Raw genomic sequence first — 20,509 nt, forward strand, 5'->3', positions numbered from 1 at the left:
ACCGGTAACGCAAGCTCCTCGATCCCGGACACCGAGGCAACAAGCGCCGCGCCCACTAGGTGGGTGCGAGAAGGCGGGATGGGCCCTTTGAACAAGGCGATCCTAGACGTTCAAGCCAAACTCCGCGCCGAGGCCGACGCTCTCAAGCTCTGCCACAAGGCGTTCCTAGAGTCGCGAGAGGCCATCCGGGTACACTTCTTGCTTCTTTGTTTTTAATTCTTGTACCACTTCGTGGGGGTGCGCTGGCGCTTCCACTGGGTGTAGTCCCCGAGTTTTGGGCCAGCTGCTGAGCAGGCGGCTCGGAACTCTAATTAGGGAGCTCCAAGCACTAATATATTTGCTACAGTATTATCATAACCTCCGTGCGGCCGCCTTCAACTCCAGAGTCCAGGAGTTAGATCAACGTGCCGCCGACTTGTCGGAGAGCCGGAGTAAGTCTTCTTCTTTCTCTACGGGGGCGCACTAGTGCACCCGTGGGCTGTAGTCCCCGAGATTCGGGCCGACTGCTGAGCAGTCGGGGCGGATCTTCCTGGCAACTTCGTCTTTCTTTGCTGATTTTTGTTGTCTCTTTCTTTTTCTACTTCTTAAAGAGGCCAATGCCACCCTTCAATGGCAACTGGGCGAAGCCAATGCCGCACTTCATGCCAAGGAGGTGGACTGCGGCAAGCTAGCCAAAGAGCGCGACCGGTTGGTCGTTCGACTGGCGGAGCAGGCGGAGCTTCTCCAGAAGGCTCAGAAGGAGGCGGGGGACAAGGAGGCGAGTCTTCTTGCTAAGTTCGAGATCGAATGCTCCGCCTGGACCGACAAGAAGGCGATGCTGTTGGCCGACTTTGGCGAGATCGAGGACATGGTCGACGGTAAGCAGGCTATCGATCAAGCTAGCTTCTCTTTTAAACTGTCGGCCTCTGATCAAGCTGGCTTCTCTTTTTGTTCTGACTCTTTGCTTTTGGTCCTGGCAGACTTCTTCCCAGGTCACTCTGGTGCTGCCAACCAGGCTATCGAGGCCGACCGCGAAGGACGAAGGGCATAGGGCGAGGAGATCGCCGCCAATGCCCCTCGCACTCTTCGCGAGGAGCTTCTCAGCATCCAGGCTCATCTTCGGCCAACACATCGGATGCTACGCCGCCTTCAACGTGTTGGTGCCCATGCGATCGCCGCCCTGTGGCTCGACATGCCGGCCCCGCACACCCCCAGCCGGACTGCCGACTGGCTGGAGGTGGCGGCTGGGTGCCTTGAGGCGTGGAAGGGCTCCTCGGCCTGGGCTGGAGCACGCCGGGCCTTGGAGTTCATCAAGGCGTGGTACCCTGGGCTAAATCTAGCCCAGTTGACCATGTTCTGACAGGAACCCCAGGAAGAGCTGATGGCAGTGGAGGGAGAACTCGTCAAGTGGGCGGCAGCCATCGCCGAGTACACCGACACCGGCATCTTCATCCCGGAGCTGGCCGAGAACGGCGCCGAGGCGCCGCCAGAGTGGTTTGGGCTGAACCCGGAGGAGGGCGAGGACTCAGCCGAGGTGTTCGACTCCAGCGGCAAGGGCGAGGACAAGGAGGAGGAGGAGGAGGAAGGCGAAGAGGAGGCGCCAGAGGTCGGAGCGGACGGCCAGCCTCAACTCGACCGTGCCTCCAGCAATGAGCCACACCCAAGCAAGCCAGCTGCTGCTGAAGGAGAACAAGCGGAGACCGACCAGTCGGCCGCTCGACCAGCTGGCGCCACCGACTCCACCATTCCGCCGAACCCGCCTGGTGCTTCCTAGGCTGCCACTTTACTTTTATTTCTTCCTACTTATTAGTCTCAAAAAAACTTTGATAACTTCGCACAGTTCCACCCGCGGGGTGTATTTCAAACTCATGTTGGATGTCGGCCAAGGGCCTTTTGATGTGTAAATATCTTATCCGAGTTCTATCTTTACTTACTTTCTGCTCTTTTTGGCTTTTTCCTTTGCCGCCTTCCCTTGGTTGCCGTCTTGCCAGCCGAATAGTCGCTCTGCGGACTATGGCTGGGACAAGTACTTAGCCACTTTCGGGAAGGCAAGTACTTAGCCGGCAAGAGTTTTCTTGGCAAGTTAAGTAGAAGCCGGCCGGCCGGCTGCTTTGACAGCCAATCGGCGAGGCAGGAAGCCGGCTTGGACTATGTTTATGCTTTGGGTCCTTAGCCATTTTTCATGCGGTCACCCTTTCTGCCTTAACTCCTGCCGACTGAATAGTCGCTCTGCGAGCTGCGGCTTCTGGTAGGAGAAGGCTTGGGTTCCAACAAATTACTTGTCCAGCTGCAGGAAGCATTTCATAGTACAAGGCAGCAAGTCCCCGGGTCGACTAGTCGAGCCCGACGCTAGACGGATTAATGAAATAACACAAACATAGGCGTAATACTTGTCTTATAGATAAAGGAGGGCAGTCCCCGAGCTCTTCTCGGGAGACTCGGAGTCTTCGTACTTAATACAAAAATTCGGCATGATACATACTGCTTTTTAACTTTAAACCTTCGAAGAAGGTTTGCATTCCATGGACGCTTCGTCTCCCTACCGGAGTTGTCTCTTTTGCATGATTGAGGCTTCTGAGCGTTGTTGAGGTAGTAGGAGTCGTTGCCCAACAGCTTGCTGATGATTAATAGGCCTTCCCAAGGTGCCGAGAGCTTGTGCTGGCCGGCTGTTCTTTGGATCAGCCGGAGCACAAGGTCTCCTTCTTGGAAAGATCTTGGCTTGACCTTTCAGTTGTAGTATCGACGCAGACTCTGCTGGTAGATGGTGGACCGGCTGAGTGCCAACAGCCGGCCCTCTTCCAACAGATCGACGCCGTCTTGTCGTGCTTCTTCTGCCTCCTCTTCGGTGTACATGGTGACTCGAGGGGAGTCGAATTCTATGTCCGTCAGGATGACGGCTTCGGCACCATAGACGAGGAAGAAAGGGGTGAAGCCGGTTGATTTGTTCGGGGTTGTGCGCAGACTCTAGAGGACGGCCGACAGCTTGTTGAGCCAGCAGCCGGCCGAACGCTCCAGAGGCTTGACCAGTTGGGGCTTGATGCCGGACAAAATAAGGCCGTTTGCTCGCTCCACTTGGCCGTTTGACTGTGGATGGGCTACAGACGCTAAGTCCAGTCGGATGCTCTGCGTCGCGCAGAAACGGGCCAAGGTGCCTTTGGTGAAGTTCGTGCCATTGTCGGTGATGATGCTGTGTGGTATGCCATACTGGATGGTGATGTCGGAGATGAAAGTCACAGCAGTCGGACTATTCAATTTCTTGATTGGTTTTGCTTCTATCCACTTGGTGAACTTGTCCATCGCTAGAACCAGATGAGTCATGCCACCTCGTGCTGTTTTGAATAGTCCCACCATGTCCAGGCCCCAGACAACAAAGGGCCAGGCAATGGGAATAGTCTTGAGTGTAGAAGCCGGCTGATGAGGCTTGGAGCGGAACTTCTGGCACCCTTTGCATTTCTGGACCAAGTCTTTGGCGTCTTCTAGAGCAGTCGGCCAGAAAAACCATGGCGAAAAGCTTTGGCAACAAGTTCCCTTGAAGCCGCGTGGTGACCACACTCACCTTGATGGATATCGTTGAGGATTGCTTAGCCTTGCTCCAGCTCCATGCAGCGCTGGTAAACACCAGTGACGCTGCGCCTCACAAGTTTTCTATTGACAATTGTGTACGCTGCTGCCCGGCGTTGCACCTGCCGGGCCAAGATCTCATCAGTCGGCAGTTTTTTTACCAGGAAGTTGAGGATGGGGTGGGCCCACGCAGGTGCTGCAATTTCTTCGATTGCCAGGACTGCCACTTGCATGAGGGTGGTCGGGCTGGGAGGCGGTGGGTTGGAGTCGGCCGCCGCCTGGTGAATTGATGAAGTCCCCGGGCACATGTTCAGCTCGATGACGATCCCCGGACTCCGATCCAGCAAAGTGTCGGGGAAGAGTTTCGTCAGCACGACGGCGTGGTGACGATCTTGATGCACTACAGCAGCAGGGCTTCGCCTAAACTCCGCTACAGTATTATCGAGGACTATGGTGGCTGGGGGCGCCGCACACGGCTAAGGAATAGATCATGTGGATCAACTTGTGTCTTTGGGGTGCCCCTTGCCTCAGTATATAAAGGATGGAGGAGGAGGAGGCCGGCCAAGGTTGGTGCGGCCAGGATGTGGAGTCCTACTAGGACTCCAAGTCCTAGTAGGAGTCCACCAAGAGGGGAGGAAGGGAGAAGGAAGTGGAGGAGAAGGAGAGGTGGCCGGCCCCCTTTTCCCTAGTCCAATTCGGACTAGAGGGGAGGGGGGCGCAGCAGCCCCTTGGCCCTTTCTCCTCTTCCCACTAAAGCCCATCAAGGCCCATTGCTTCTCCCGTAACTACCCGGTACTCCAAAAAATACCCGAATCACTCGAAACCTTTCCGATGTCCGAATATAGTCGTCCAATATATCAATCTTTACGTCTCGACCATTTCGAGACTCCTCGTCATGTCCCCGATCTCATCCGGGACTCCGAACTCCTTTGGTACATCAAAACTCATAAACTCATAATATAACTGTCGTCGAAACCTTAAGCGTGCGGACCCTACGGGTTCGAGAACAATGTAGACATGACCGAGACATGTCTCCAGTCAATAACCAATAGCGGGACCTGGATGCCCATATTGGCTCCTACATATTCTACGAAGATCTTTATCGGTCAGACCGCATAACAACATACGTCGTTCCCTTTGTCATCGATATGTTACTTGCCCGAGATTCGATCGTCGGCATTCCAATACCTAGTTCAATCTCGTTGCCGGCAAGTCTGTTTACTCGTTCTGTAATACATCATTCCGCAACTAACTCATTTAGTTGCAATGCTTGCAAGGCTTAAGTGATGTGCATTACCGAGAGGGCCCAGATATACCTCTCCGACAATCGGAGTGACAAGTCCTAATCTTGAAATACACCAACCCAACATGTACCTTTGGAGACACCTGTAGAGCTCCTTTATAATAACCCAGTTACGTTGTGACGTTTGGTAGCACACAAAGTGTTCCTCCGACAAACGGGAGTTGCATAATCTCATAGTCATAGGAACATGTATAAGTCATGGAGAAAGCAATAGCAACATACTAAACGATCGGGTGCTAAGCTAATGGAATGGGTCATGTCAATCAGATCATTCACTTAATGATGTGATCCCGTTAATCAAATAACAACTCATTGTTCATGGTTAGGAAACTTAACCATATTTGATTAACGAGCTAGTCAAGTAGAGGCATACTAGTGACACTCTGTTTGTCTATGTATTCACACATGTATTATGTTTCCGGTTAATACAATTCTAGCATGAATAATAAACATTTATCATGATACAAGGAAATAAATAATAACTTTATTATTGCCTCTAGGGCATATTTCCTTCAGTCTCCCACTTGCACTAGAGTCAATAATCTAGTTCACATCGCCATGTGATTTAACAGCAATAGTTCACATCACCATGTGATTAACACCCATAGTTCACATCGATATGTGATAAACACCCAAACGGTTTACTAGAGTCAATAATCTAGTTCACATCGCTATGTGATTAACATCCAAAGAGTACTAAGGTGTGATCATGTTTTGCTTGTGAGATAATTTTAGTCAACGGGTCTGTCACATTCAGATCCGTAAGTATTTTGCAAATTTCTATGTCAACAATGCTCTGCACGGAGCTACTCTAGCTTATTGCTCCCACTTTCAATATGTATCTAGATCGAGACTTAGAGTCATCCAGATCTGTGTCAAAACTTGCATCGACGTAACCTTTTACGACGAACCTTTTTGTCACCTCCATAATTGAGAAATATTTCCTTATTCCACTAAGGATAATTTTGACCGCTATCCAGTGATCTACTCTTAGATCACTATTGTACTCCCTTGCTTAACACAGTGTAGGGTATACAATAGATCTGGTACACAGCATGGCATACTTTATAGAACCTATGGCTGAGGCATAGGGAATGACTTTCATTCTCTTTCTATCTTCTGCCGTGGTCGGGCTTTGAGTCTTACTCAACTTCACACCTTGTAACACAAGCAAGAAACTTTTCCTTTAACTGTTCCATTTTGAACTACTTCAAAATCTTGTCAAGGTATGTACTCATTGAAAATCTTATCAAGCGTCTTGATCTATCTCTATAGATCTTGATACTCAATATGTAAGCAGCTTTACCGAGGTCTTTCTTTGAAAAACTCCTTTCAAACACTCCTTTATGGTTTGCAGAATAATTCTACATTATTTCCGATCAACAATATGTCATTCACATATACTTATCAGAAATGTTGTAGTGCTCCTACTCACTTTCTTGTAAATACAGGCTTCACCGCAAGTCTGTATAAAACTTATATGCTTTGATCAACTTATCAAAGCGTATATTCCAACTCCGAGATGCTTGCACCAGTCCATAGATGGATCGCTGGAGCTTGCATATTTTTTTAGCACCTTTAGGATTGACAAAACCTTCTGGTTGTATCATATACAACTCTTCTTTAATAAATCTGTTAAGGAATGCAGTTTTGTTTATCCATTTGCCAGATTTCATAAAATGCGGCAATTGCTAACATGATTCGTACAGACTTAAGCATAGATACGAGTGAGAAAATCTCATCGTAGTCAACACATTGAACTTTGTCGAAAACCTTTTGCGACAATTCTAGCTTTGTAGATAGTAACACTACTATCAGCGTCCGTCTTCCTCTTGAAGATCCATTTATTTTCTACGGCTTGCCGATCATCGGGCAAGTCAACCAAAGTCCATACTTTGTTCTCATACATGGATCATATCTTAGATTTCATGGCATCAAACCATTTCGCGGAATCTGGGCTCATCATCACTTCATCATAGTTCGCAAGTTCGTCATGGTCTAGTAACATGACTTCCAGAAAAGGATTACCGTACCACTCTGGTGCGGATCTCACTCTGGTTTACCTACGAGATTTGGTAGTAACTTGATCTGAAGTTACATGATCATCATCATTAGCTTCCTCACTAATCGGTGTAGTAGTCACAGGAACAGATTTCTGTGATGAACTACTTTCCAATAAGGGAGCAGGTACAGTTACCTCATCAAGTTCTACTTTCCTCCCACTCACTTCTTTCGAGAGAAACTCCTTCTCTAGAAAAACTCCGAATTTAGCAACAAAAGTCTTGCCCTCGGATTTGTGATAGAAGGTGTACCCAACAGTCTCCTTTGGGTATCCTATGAAGACATATTTCTCCGATTTGGGTTTGAGCTTATTAGGATGAAACTTTTTCATATAAGCATCACAACCCCAAACTTTAAGAAACGACAACTTTGGTTTCTTGCCAAACCACAGTTCAGATTGTTGTCATCTCAACGGACTTAGATGGTGCCCTATTTAACGTGAATGCAGCTGTCTCTAATGCATAACCCCAAAACGATAGTGGTAGATCGGTAAGAGACATCATAGATCGCACTATATCTAATAAAGTACGGTTATGACGTTCGGACACACCATTACACTATGGTGTTCCAGGTGGCGTGAGTAGTGAAACTATTTCACATTGTTTTAATTGAAGACCAAACTCGTAACTCAAATGTTTTACCTCTGCGATCATATCATAGAAACTTTTATTTTCTTGTCACGATGATTTTCCACTTCACTCTGAAATTCTTTGAAATTTTCAAATGTTTCAGACTTATGTTTCATCAAGCAGATATACCCATATTTGCTCAAATCATATGTGAAGGTCAGAAAATAACGATACCCGCCGCGAGCTTCAACACTCATCGGATCGCATACATCAGTATGTATTATTTCCAATAAGTCAGTTGCTCGCTCCATTGTTCCGGAGAACGGAGTCTTTAGTCATCTTGCCCATAAGGCATGGTTCGCAAGCACCAAGTGATTCATAATCAAGCGATTTCAAAATCCCATCAGCATGGAGTTTCTTCATGCGCTTTACACCAATATGACCTAAACGGCAGTGCCACAAATAAGTTGCACTATCATTATTAACTTTGCATCTTTTGGTTTCAATATTATGATTATGTGTATCACTACGATCGAGATCCAACAAACTATTTTCATTGGGTGTGTAACCATATAAGGTTTTATTCATGTAGACAGAACAACAATTTATTCTCTTACTTAAATGAATAACCGTATTACAATAAACATGATCAAATCATATTCATGCTCAACGCAAACACCAAATAACACTTATTCAGGTTCAACACTAATCCCGAAAGTATAGGGAATGTGCGATGATGATCATATCAATCTTGGAACCACTTCCAACACACACCGTCACTTCACCTTTAACTAGTCTCTGTTTATTCTGCAACTCCCATTTCGAGTTACTAATCTTAGCAACTGAACTAGTATCAAATACTGAGGGGTTGCTATAAACACTAGTAAACTACACATCAATAACATGTATATCAAATATACTTATGTTCACTTTTCCATCCTTCTTATCCGCCAAATACTTGGGGCAGTTCCGCTTCCAGTGACCAGTCCCTTTGCAGTAGAAGCACTTAGTCTCAGGCTTAGGACCAGACTTGGGCTTCTTCACTTGAGCAGCAACTTGCTTGCCGTTCTTCTTTAAGTTCCCCTTCTTCCCTTTGCCCTTTTCTTGAAACTAGTGATCTTGTCAACCGTCAACACTTGATGCTCTTTCTTGATTTCTACCTTCATCGATTTCATCATCATGAAAAGCTCGGGATTCGTTTCCATTATCCCTTGCATATCATAGTTCATCACGAAGTTCTACTAACTTGGTGATGGTGACTAGAGAATTCTGTCAATCACTATCTTATCTGGAAGATTAACTCCCACTTGATTCAAGTGATTGTACTACCCAGACAATCTGAGCACATGCTCACTAGTTGAGCGATTCTCCTCCATCTTTTAGCTATAGAACTTGTTGGAGACTTCATATCTCTCAACTCGGGTATTTTCTTGAAACTTCAACTCCTGGAACATCTCATATGGTCCATGACGTTCAAAACGTCTTTGAAGTCCCGATTCTAAGCTGTTAAGCATGGTGCACTAAACTATTAAGTAGTCATCATATTGAGCTAGCCAAACGTTCATAACGTCTGCATCTGCTCCTGCAATAGGCCCGTCACCTAGCGGTGCATCAAGGACATAATTCTTCTGTGCAGCAATGAGGATAAACCTCAGATCACGGATCCAATCCGCATCATTTCTACTAACATCTTTCAACACAATTTTTCTCTAGGAACATATCAAAATAAACATATGAAAGCAATAACGCAAGCTATTGATCTACAACATAATTTGCAAAATACTACCAAGACTAAGTTCATGATAAATTTAAGTTCAATTAATCATATTACTTAAGAACTCCCACTTAGATAGACATCCCTCTAATCCTCTAAGTGATCACGTGATCCAAATCAACTAAACCATAACCGATCATCACGTGAAATGGAGTAGTTTTCAATGGTGAACATCGTTATGTTGATCATATCTACTATATGATTCACGCTCGACCTTTTGGTCTCCGTGTTCTGAGGCCATATCTGCATATGCTAGGCTCGTCAAGTTTAACCCGAGTATTCTGCGTGTGCAAAACTGGCTTGCACCTGTTGTAGATGGACGTAGAGCTTATCACACCCGATCATCACGTGGTGTCTAGGCACGACGAACTTTGGCAACGGTGCATACTCAGGGAGAACACTTCTTGATAATTTAGTGAGAGATCATCTTATAATGCTACCGTCAATAAAAGCAAGATAAGATGCATAAAAGATAAACATCACATGCAATCAATATAAGTGATATGATATGGCCATCATCATCTTGTGCTTGTGATCTCCATCTCCGAAGCACCGTCGTGATCACCGTCGTCACCGGCGCGACACCTTGATCTCCATCGTAGCATCGTTGTCGTCTCGCCAAGCTTGTGCTTCTACGACTATCGCTACCGCTTAGTGATAAAGTAAAGCATTACATCGCGATTGCATTGCATACAATAAAGCGACAACCATATGGCTCCTACCAGTTGCCGATAACTCGGTTACAAAACATGATCATCTCATACAATAAAATTCAGCATCATGTCTTGACCATATCACATCACAACATGCCCTGCAAAAACAAGTTAGACGTCCTCTACTTTGTTGTTGCAAGTTTTACGTGGCTGCTACGGGCTTAAGCAAGAACCAATCTCACCTACGCATCAAAACCACACTGATAGTTTGTCAATTTGACTCCGTTTTAAACTTCGCAAGGACCGGGCGTAGCCACACTTGGTTCAACTAAAGTTGGAGAAACTGTCACCCACAAGCCACCTCTGTGCAAAGCACGTCGGGAGAACCGGTCTCGCGTAAGCGTACGCGTAATGTCGGTCTGGGCCGCTTCATCCAACAATACCGCCGAACCAAAGTATGACATGCTGGTAGGCAGTATGACTTATATCGCCCACAACTCACTTGTGTTCTACTCATGCATATAACATCGACATATAAAACCTAGGCTCGGATGCCACTTTTGGGGAACGTAGTAATTTCAAAAATTTCCTACGCACACGCAAGATCATGTGATGCATAGAAATGAGGGGGGGAGTGTGATCTACATACCTATTAGATCGACAACGGAAGCGTTTGGTTGATGTAGTCGTACGTCTTCACGATCCGACCGATCAAGCACCGAAACTACGGCACCTCCGAGTTCTAGCACACGTTCAGCTCGATGACGATCCCCGGACTCCGATCCAGCAAAGTGTCGGGGAAGAGTTCCATCAGCACGACGGCGTGGTGACGATCTTGATGCACTACAGCAGCAGGGCTTCGCCTAAACTCCGCTACAGTATTATCGAGGACTATGGTGGCTAGGGGCGCTGCACACGGCTAAGGAATAGATCATGTGGATCAACTTGTGTCTTTGGGGTGCCCCTTGCCTCAGTATATAAAGGATGGAGGAGGAGGAGGCCGGCCAAGGTTGGTGCGGCCAGGATGTGGAGTCCTACTAGGACTCCAAGTCCTAGTAGGAGTCCACCAAGAGGGGAGGAAGGGAGAAGGAAGTGGAGGAGAAGGAAGTGGAGGAAAAGGAGAGGTGGCCGGCCCCCTTTTCCCTAGTCCAATTTGGACTAGAGGGGAGGGGGGCGCAGCAGCCCCTTGGCCCTTTCTCCTCTTCCCACTAAAGCCCATCAAGGCCCATTGCTTCTCCCGTAACTACCCGGTACTCCAAAAAATACCCGAATCACTCGGAACCTTTCCGATGTCCGAATATAGTCGTCCAATATATCAATATTTACGTCTCGACCATTTCGAGACTCCTCGTCATGTCCCCGATCTCATTCGGGACTCTGAACTCCTTCGGTACATCAAAACTCATAAACTCATAATATAACTTTCATCGAAACCTTAAGCATGTGGACCCTACGGGTTCGAGAACAATGTAGACCTGACCGAGACATGTCTCCAGTCAATAACCAATAGCGGGACCTGGATGCCCATATTGGCTCCTACATATTCTACGAACATCTTTATCGGTCAGACCGCATAACAACATACGTCGTTCCCTTTGTCATCGGTATGTTACTTGCCCGAGATTCGATCGTCGGTATTCCAATACCTAGTTCAATCTCGCTGCCGGCAAGTCTCTTTACTCATTCTGTAATACATCATTCCGCAACTAACTCATTTAGTTGCAATGCTTGCAAGGCTTAAGTGATGTGCATTACCGAGAGGGCCCAGAGATACCTCTCCGACAATCGGAGTGACAAATCCTAATCTCGAAATACGCCAACCCAACATGTACCTTTGGAGACACCTGTAGAGCTCCTTTATAATAACCCAGTTACGTTGTGACGTTTGGTAGCACACAAAGTGTTCTTCCGGCAAACGGGAGTTGCATAATCTCATAGTCATAGGAACATGTATAAGTCATGAAGAAAGCAATAGCAACATACTAAACGATCGGGTGCTAAGCTAATGGAATGGGTCATGTCAATCAGATCATTCACTTAATGATGTGATCCCGTTAATCAAATAACAAATCATTGTTCATGGTTAGGAAACATAACCATCTTTGATTAACAAGCTAGTCAAGTAGAGGCATACTAGTGACACTTTGTTTGTCTATGTATTCACACATGTATTATGTTTCCAGTTAATACAATTCTAGCATGAATAATAAACATTTATCATGATACAAGGAAATAAATAATAACTTTATTATTGCCTCTAGGGCATATTTCCTTCACGAAGTATCCTCTACGTTGCTGTACGAGGAAGCGGTAGCTGGCCATATTTGCATCCTTGGCGTCCCAGTCGTCCGATGACTGCTGGACCACCAAGTTGGAGTCTCCATAACACAGGATCTGGCAAATGCCGAGTTCCTTGGCAAGCAGGAGCCCGTGAATGACGTTGTTGGAGGCGGCAAAGTGAATTTGTAGCACATGTCTGAGCTTGTTACCTTTGGGAGAGGTGACGACGATGCCGGCTCCCAAACCGGTGTGCATCTTGGAGCCATCAAAGTGCATTCGCCAATGAGTAGAATCTGGCGCTGGCGGCAGTTACGGGGTCTCGGCCCAGTCGACGAGGAAGTCGGCCAGTGCTTGTGACTTGATGGCGGCACAAGGCTGGTAGTAGATGGTGCAGGGAGGCCAAATCTATGGCCCACATGGCCACTCGGCCTGAGGCATCTCGACTTCCAATGATCTCGGCAAGCGGAGCCGTGCAGACCACAGTGATTGGGTGCTCTTGGAAGTATGGCTTCACCCTCTTGGCAGCAAAGTGCACGCCATAACACATCTTCTGATAGTGGGGATAATTCTGCTTGGAAGCAGACAGTACTTCGCTTAGGTAATACACCGGCCTCTGGATTGGTATGGCTTTGCCTTCTCCTTTCCGTTCCACCACTACGATTGTGCTAACCACCCGGCTGGTAGCGGCAATGTAGAGGAGCATGGGCTCCTTTGGAGTTGGGGCCGCCAAGACAGGCGGGGTGGTCAACATTTTCTTGAGCTGGAGAAAAGCTTCATCCGCCTTGTCGTTCCACTCGAAAAAGGTGGTTTTCTTCATGAGCTGATACAGGGGAAGGGCCTTTTCGCCCAGCCGACTGATGAAACGGCTGATAGATGCCAAGCATCCGGTGAATTTTGCACATCCAACAGTCGGGTGGGCACCTCCATCCTCTCGATGGCCTTGATCTTCACAGGGTTGCACTCTATGTCGCGCTCTAAGACCAAGAAGCCAAGGAGCTGGCCGGCTGGTACTCCAAAGACACATTTCTCTGGGTTGAGCTTTATCTGAAATCGGCGCAGATTCTCAAGAGTCTCCTTGAGATCTTCCAGTAGCGTCCCATGCTTTCCCGTCTTTACCACCACATCTTCCACATAGACATGAGCATTCCTGCCGAGTTGCTCGAGGAGACACTTCTGCATGCAACGTTGATAAGTGGCGCCGGCATTTCTCAAGCCGAACGTCATGGTTAAGGTAGCAGAAGGCTCTGAATGGCATGATGAAGGCGATCTTCAGCCTGTCATCCGGGCTCAGCTTGATCTGGTGACACCCTGAGTATGCATCCAAAAAGCTCAACAGCTCGCATCCTGCTGTGGAGTCAATCACTTGGTCAATTTTGGGTAAAGCAAATGGGTCTTTGGGACATGCTTTGTTGAGGCTGGTATAATCAATACACATACGCCACTGCTTGTTCTTCTTCAGCACTAGGACTGGATTGGCCAGCCATTCTGGAAAGAATACTTCCATGATGAAGCCGGCTGCTAGAAGCCGGGCTATCTCTTCTCCAACAACTCTTCTCTTCTCCTCCGACAGGCGACGCAACGGTTGCCGGACTAGCTTGGCATTAGATTGGACGTGTAGCTTGTGCTCGGTGAAATATGTCGGAACACCTGGCATGTCTTTAGGGGACCATGCGAAGATGTCCCGATTCTCACGGAGGAAATTGACGAGCTCGCCTTCCTATTTACTGTCAAGGTTTGCACATACGACATCGTACCTCTCCGGGTGCTCCGGATCCAAGGGTATCTTCTTTGTTTCTTTGGCCGTTTTGAATGAGCCCTCGGCTTCCAACTCCTTGGGGTCGGGTGACATTTCCGGCTGCTTGCCTGCCATTGCCACAACCTGGTCAAGGAGCCGTTTTTAGCAGCGATCACGAGGGACTCGGCTAGCCGGCTGCTCTCTACTGCGTAGGCGGATGACTTCTTGTAGTCCTCGGCTATGGTCAGGATTCCCTTGGAGCTCGGCTAGGCATCTTCATCTTCAGGTAAGCATAATGGGGGACCGCCATGAACTTGGCCAGGGCTGCTGGCCAAGAAGTGCGTGATAAGGGCTCTCAAGGTCCACCAGCTCAAACCAGACTGGCTCTCAGCAGAAATGAGTTTTGTCCCCAAGAGGACATCTATCTGAGTCTTGCCGATCGGGGAGCAGGAAAGGCCAGGAACTATGCCATGGAAAACAGTGCGACTGGGCTGAAGGTGTCTCTGCTTGATTCCCAACTTCTCCAGGGTATCTTTGTACATAATGTTGATGCTGCCGCCACCATCTATTAGAACTCAGGAGAAGTGAGTAGCTCGCCTCTCTGCGGCGAACGTGCCATCCAATACCATAGCATAAGAGCCGGGACTGGGCATCACCTCCGGGTGGTTAGCTCTGCTCCAGCTGATGGGCTTCTCTGACCAATGCATGAATTCCGGGGTCTCTGACGCTACTGCTTTTACTTCTTGTTGCTGTTGCCACCTGCTGCGCCTGTCATGGGCCACGCTGGTGAACACGACGTAGGCTCCATGCTCTTCAGGATAATCATCTTGTATGGCCCCGCCGGCCGAATTGCCGGCTGCTGTGGAGGAGGAGGCGGCGGGTCGACAGGCGGAGTGGGCTGGAGCTCGTCACCCTTGGCATTCCTGGTGAGCCAATGGCACTTCCGAGTGGTGTGATTGGACGGCTTCGCACTGCTGTGGAATTTGCAGGGTGCATCGAGAGTCTGCTCGTACGAGAAGGCAGGCAGCCAGTTAGGCTTGCCGCCCTTCTAGCATTTGGGAGGAGGCTGTCCTTCTGGCTGTTGATCTTCGACTGTTGCCACCTGCCGGCTCATGGGAACCGGCTGCATGGCCTTGCGCTTGTTGTCGTTTGGTTGTTGCCGCCGACTGGCGTCACCAGCTGGGGTCCGAGGGGCTTGGGGGGCCACCTTGCCCGACACATTGACTTGAATCTCCGCCTTCATGGAGGAGTCGGCTGTGGCGTACTTGTCTGCTATGATCAGTAGTTCGTCAAGGGTCACCGGCTCGTCGCAGAGGAGCTTGTGCTTGAGGAGGGTGCCCTCTTGGCACCCGGCAGTGAAGTACTCGATGGCCTGCACCTCGTGCACGCCCTCGCAAGAGTTGCGCAGCTTGGCCCAGCGTGTGAGATAGTCGCGGGTCGACTCATTGGGACCTTGGACACACAGGGAGAGCTGGCGAGACTTGGGCGGCCGCTTGTATGTGCTGGTGAAGTTGAGGATGAATGCTTCAGTAAAATCAACCCAGCTGTTGACTCTGCGGGGCTTCAGACTGTTCAGCCATGTCCGGGCCGTACCCTGGAGCATGAGGGGAACATACTTCACGGCAACATGCTTGTTCCCGTTGGCGATGCTGACGGTTGTGGAGTAGTCGACCAGCCAGTCCTCCGGCTTCACAGAGCTGGTGTACTTGGGCATATCTCTTGGGAGAGTGAATCCTTTGGGAAAGGGCTTGTCTTGGATGCGGGGGCCGAAACAAGGCGGATCCAGCTCACCTTCCTCTTCTAGCGCCTGGGATCGATTGAGGCGGCCGAACCGATGGTGAGCATCATTTTCTCCGATTCCTTCTCGGCGGCCAAGGCGGTCGCCGAGTGATGGGTGATCAACAGGTGGCGGGGAAATGCACCTCTCCCTACGGGGAGGAGGAGGCGGGCAGTCGTCTCGCCGCCGCACTGGCGGCAGTCTTGGTCATGCTCGATGGTGACGTGAGTCCAACTGCGGCTGGCAGCCGGCTCCTTGTTTCTTCCATCATGGACGCCACCAGTCGGCGTTAGGGATGTCGCGCCTTGATCTCGGCGAGGTGGAGGGCCGTCGTTTCACCGGTTGGGCGCTTCGGTGAGGCACCCGTCATCTTGCTGCTCAGGTGCCATGTCGAGGAGCTGCTGAACTCGCTCCATCATGTGGCGACGCTCGTCGCCCTCGAGCTTGTCTAGCTCGTCCGCTGCCGCCTGGGCAGCTCGTATGTTTTCTGCAGGCGTGGCCTAGACGGGGTGATCTGTCCCGAACATGCTGGTGATGGTCGCGCCCCGCTGCCAGATCAAGCCAACGCGGCTAGGCCCACCAGGAGCCCGCGTGCCACCGACAGCACGGTCCATCTCCCACTAGTAGGCCTCCGAAAGGCGTCTCATGCTGGCCAGCCGGTTGGCGCTCTCGACGAGCTAGACGCGGCGCGCTTCCAGTGTCCCGGCGTCGGTGTCTTCCACGATTGGTGCAGCCAAGTCTTGCATTGCCATCTGCAACGGGTCCTGGCCACTTCCGCCAGGGTGCTCGCCGTGGCTGATCACGAGCACCTCCATGATGGTGCTGCCGCCGCTGTCCGCGTGAGGAAGTGGCTCATCATGGGCCACCACATTGGAAGGGAACGTGTCGAGCGAAGCCGTGTCGGAGTCGACCAACATCGGGTTGGTGGAGCCAACCGACTCCAAGTCAGCAACGGGCTCGCTGGCGACGTGGAGCTGATCGAGGAGGCCCACGAGGTGGCCTTCGGGGTCATTGGTGCCCACATCAGACGCAGGCTCGTCGGAGAGGCGAATCTCACCAACAAGATCTGTGAGGCAGCTCGTCGCGCAGGCAATTTCCGCGCAGTGCAGTGCGTCGGCGTAGACGCCATCTGGCATGCCGGGCAGGCTGCGCTCGCCAGGAAGGAACAGGGTTCCCGTCTAGAATAGGTCTCCGGGGGACGGTGCACCTCGCCCCACGGTGGACACCAAATGTCGGGGTTGGATGCGATATATGCCAAAGGATGGCTTATCATGGTGGGAGCGAGTAGAACGTCGCCAGTACCTGGAAACGGGATAAGGCGTAGACACGAACGCTGGCGTACTTTACCCAGGTTCGGGGCTCTCCTAAGAGATAACATCCCTAGTGTCACGACCGGGTTTTCCGGGTATAAATTTCCAGAAAAAGACCGTCGTGCTCATCAGCCCCAGGATTACTGTTAGCTGATGAGGCTCCAACTTGATACAGAAATTCCAAGCAAAAAAAATAAAATACAAAATATGTAGTACAAGAGCATTCTGGCCTGTGAGTACAACAATGGGTTTCTAGTGGTTGATGGCGGAAGCGGTTTGTGAGACATCAGTGTCTATGCGACTCCATTTCCCACAGGAACAACTGACCAGGTTAACTCCTATCTTCGTGAGGCTGCTATCACCGTTGCTTAGGTCTCGAGGCTGTCATCGCCACGCTCCTCTCCAAGCAGATATCTGGCCAAGACAATAGCCAGGGACAAGCCAGTGAGTACTTTGAATGTACTCGCAAACATTAAGAACACAGGTATAATATAATTGATAATCATGCACTGAAAAAAATTCCATGATCACATCGTCAGTCATAAATAAAACATCTTTTATGCATGCAGGCAAGTTATTTTCATGCAACAGGAATAAGCAGTAATAGAGTGGGAATAAAATGCCGCAGTCGGGCGTCTGAGCGACACCACATAAAGGGCTTTAAAATAAATGCCACAGCCGGGCGTCTGAGCGACACCACATAAAGGGCTTTAAAAGAAATGCCACAGTCGGGCGTCTGAGCGACACCACATAAAGGGCTTTAAAAGAAATGCCACAGTCAGGCGTCTGAGCGACACCACATAAAGGGCTTTAAAAGAAATGCCACAATCGGGCGTCTGACCGACACCACATAAAGGGCTTTAAAAGAAATGCCACAGTCGGGCGTCTGAGCGACACCACATAAAGGGCTTATAAGATAAATAATCACAATGAATATCCAGGAAGTAGAACCGTCCCAGGGATACTCAATAATACAAATAATGCAACATGTTAGTCCATCACAAAATAATAATCATGGTTCTCACAAGTAACCAGTCGGTATCCAAGTTTGGTTTAACAATATCTCCTCCGAAGACCGACACTAAGACCAACACTTGACCCATCCCAGACTTTAATCCTTAACCATGGACACGGCTATTCAAATAGGTTTTAATCTCTGCAGAGGGTGTACTCTTTACCCACGAGTAACCGATTCCTTTAGTCCATCGGGACTAATTCCGTCTATGGCCTTTTAGTTGAAAACACGCCTATCTTGCACACACCAGCTTAACTCATCGGTGTCTGGAATCACCCATGACACTTGTTAAGCAAAACTCTAAGTGGGGAGGCTACAACCTCGCGTAGCATGGGATCAAATTTATATCGCACGCTCTAAGGGGTGGCCTCCCCTCTCGGTCCCAACCAGAAACACCCATGCCCCCGGACCAGGTGGCCTGCCTACAGGCTACAACCGGTATCTTCCACCATGGCCTCTCTGTATGGTGTGTGCTTGAAATGGGTTGACGACTTACTGAACCGTACCCTACCTGCGGTAGGGACAAGTGGTAGTACGAGGCAAGTATGGGGGTTACTAGAACAAGACTCGGTCTACAGTCGACTCAGGAGGTTTATAAATTCCCTGCATGACATGTATAACAAATATATTTCAACCAACAAAATCACCACTCAATATACCTTACCATGCCATACCGGACATAACCGTCCCGACGGGGACCAGCGACAAGCTCACTGCCTACCCAAGGCAGAGGCTTTCCCGGATTCCTTTCCGGCATGCATGCAAGGCACATGAGGATGATTACCATCACAATTATATTCATTTCCAATAGCAAGGAAATCACTAATATGCCTTCATGCAAATGATCATATCACATCAAATAACAAGTTCTCCGATATAAGGTGGTGTTATAAACGTGTCAACTAGCACACCAAAAATATTATTCCGGGGTTCAGAATGCTTGCCTTTAATGGTGTGGAGAGATGGTGGTGCTCTCCAAAATTTTTGAAAGCTTCCTTCTCTCCCAAAAATCCTATTTCCAAAAATATGCAAATAACACATATTTCAAAAACAGTACAAAAAAGTTGATTGGAAAATTTTCAAATAAATCTTAAAATAAACTAGACAATATTTGAGAGATGTAGGAAAAAGAATTAATTCATTTGGAGTTATATTTAAAAAGTTATAGGCAGTCAAAGTTGTGGTCAAAATCTGTTTTTAAAATAAAACAGAAAAGAAAATGTTTTGAATAAACACGTACACGTCGAAAGCGTATTTTGGAAATGCGCTTCCACTTAACCCACGTGGACCGGCGCTGGGTCACTGACGGTGGGCCCGCCTGGCCCACTGGTCAGGTTTGACCAGTCGCCCGCGTCTTCTCCCTCCTCTGCCCGAGCGGGGCGGGGCTCCGGCGAGGCTCACCGGCGAATGACGGCACCGTTCGGGGAACGGAGGCCATCGGCGTGCTCAGGGGATCAAGACGGTCACTCCGGTGGTCGACATGGTCTCGGGGATGGACGGAGCTGCCGGCGGCGAGCTTCGCAGCGGATGGAGACCGTCGGGCAAGGTGATTTTTCTCCCGCGGTGTGTCCCGATCAAAATTGAGTAGTGGGAATGGTTCACGGGAGGATGAGGAAGCTCTTGGTGAAGAGAATGGAGAGGGGGAGGTACTAGAGGTGCCGGATTGGCCGGGGCGGTGGCGGCGGCAGGAGTTGCCGGAGATGAGGAAGGAGGCCTCCCCGGGTCGAATGCGAGCTAGGGGAGTGCCATTGGGGTGGCCTGAGGTTGCCTCCGTGCTCGGGGAAGCTCGGGGGCCTCCTTTTATAGCTCGTCGAGGTCGGTTCCATGGCGGCGGATGAGGATGCCGGCGAACCGCCTCTCTGTAGCTTGCAGGGCAACGTGGCGTGGCTGGGGATGACGGCAGGAGCTAGAAGACGAGTGGGCACTGCTCCAGGGGCGAGCTGGCGAGCGGGGGAGGCTCGGACGGCGCCGACATGAGCAGAGGCTGTCGGGCGGCTGCAGTGGCTAGCTCTTGGCCTGCCGGGGCGTGGCGAGGGGTGGCTTGGCGTGTTGCGGTGAGGAGGGACGTGCGTGGCGCGGCTCTGCAGTGGTGGCAAGGCCAGGGGCGCGACGCGTCGTCTCGGGCGCGGCACGTGCAAAATGTGTGCCAAACACACGCTCTGCTCGCGCTCTGGGCACGCACGGGATGTGCTCGACACAATGCCAGAGCACGCTAGAGGTCGCGGGAGAGGCTGGCGAGAAACAGGGCTAGGTTAGGGATAGAGATGCGATCAAGGGTCAAGGTGGTTAGGTCAGGAGACCAAGTTCACAAAGCAAATTCAAGATCATGTCAAATCTGGCCATGCTCTCCAGGTGTTTGACAAAATGCCACAGGCACCTAGGCTCTTCTTGGGGTGGCCAAATTCTCCAGATCAGGGTCTCCTTAGATGCAAGAGAGAGTGGTGAGGTTAATTTTCCCAAAGCATAAACTTGTTAGTGCAAGTTTTACAAAA

At 49.6% G+C, this 20,509-nt stretch overlaps 1 pseudogene; it reads left to right on the forward strand.

The window, feature by feature from the left end:
* The first annotated feature begins 1,114 nt into the window (after positions 1-1,114).
* LOC147985871 (uncharacterized) lies at positions 1,115-1,753 on the forward strand (annotated as a pseudogene).
* Positions 1,754-20,509: the final 18,756 nt, after the last annotated feature.

Source organism: Triticum urartu, chromosome 2A (assembly GCF_056163025.1).
Source record: "Triticum urartu cultivar PI428250 chromosome 2A, HENAU_Tu73, whole genome shotgun sequence".
Lineage (NCBI taxonomy): Eukaryota > Viridiplantae > Streptophyta > Magnoliopsida > Poales > Poaceae > Triticum > Triticum urartu.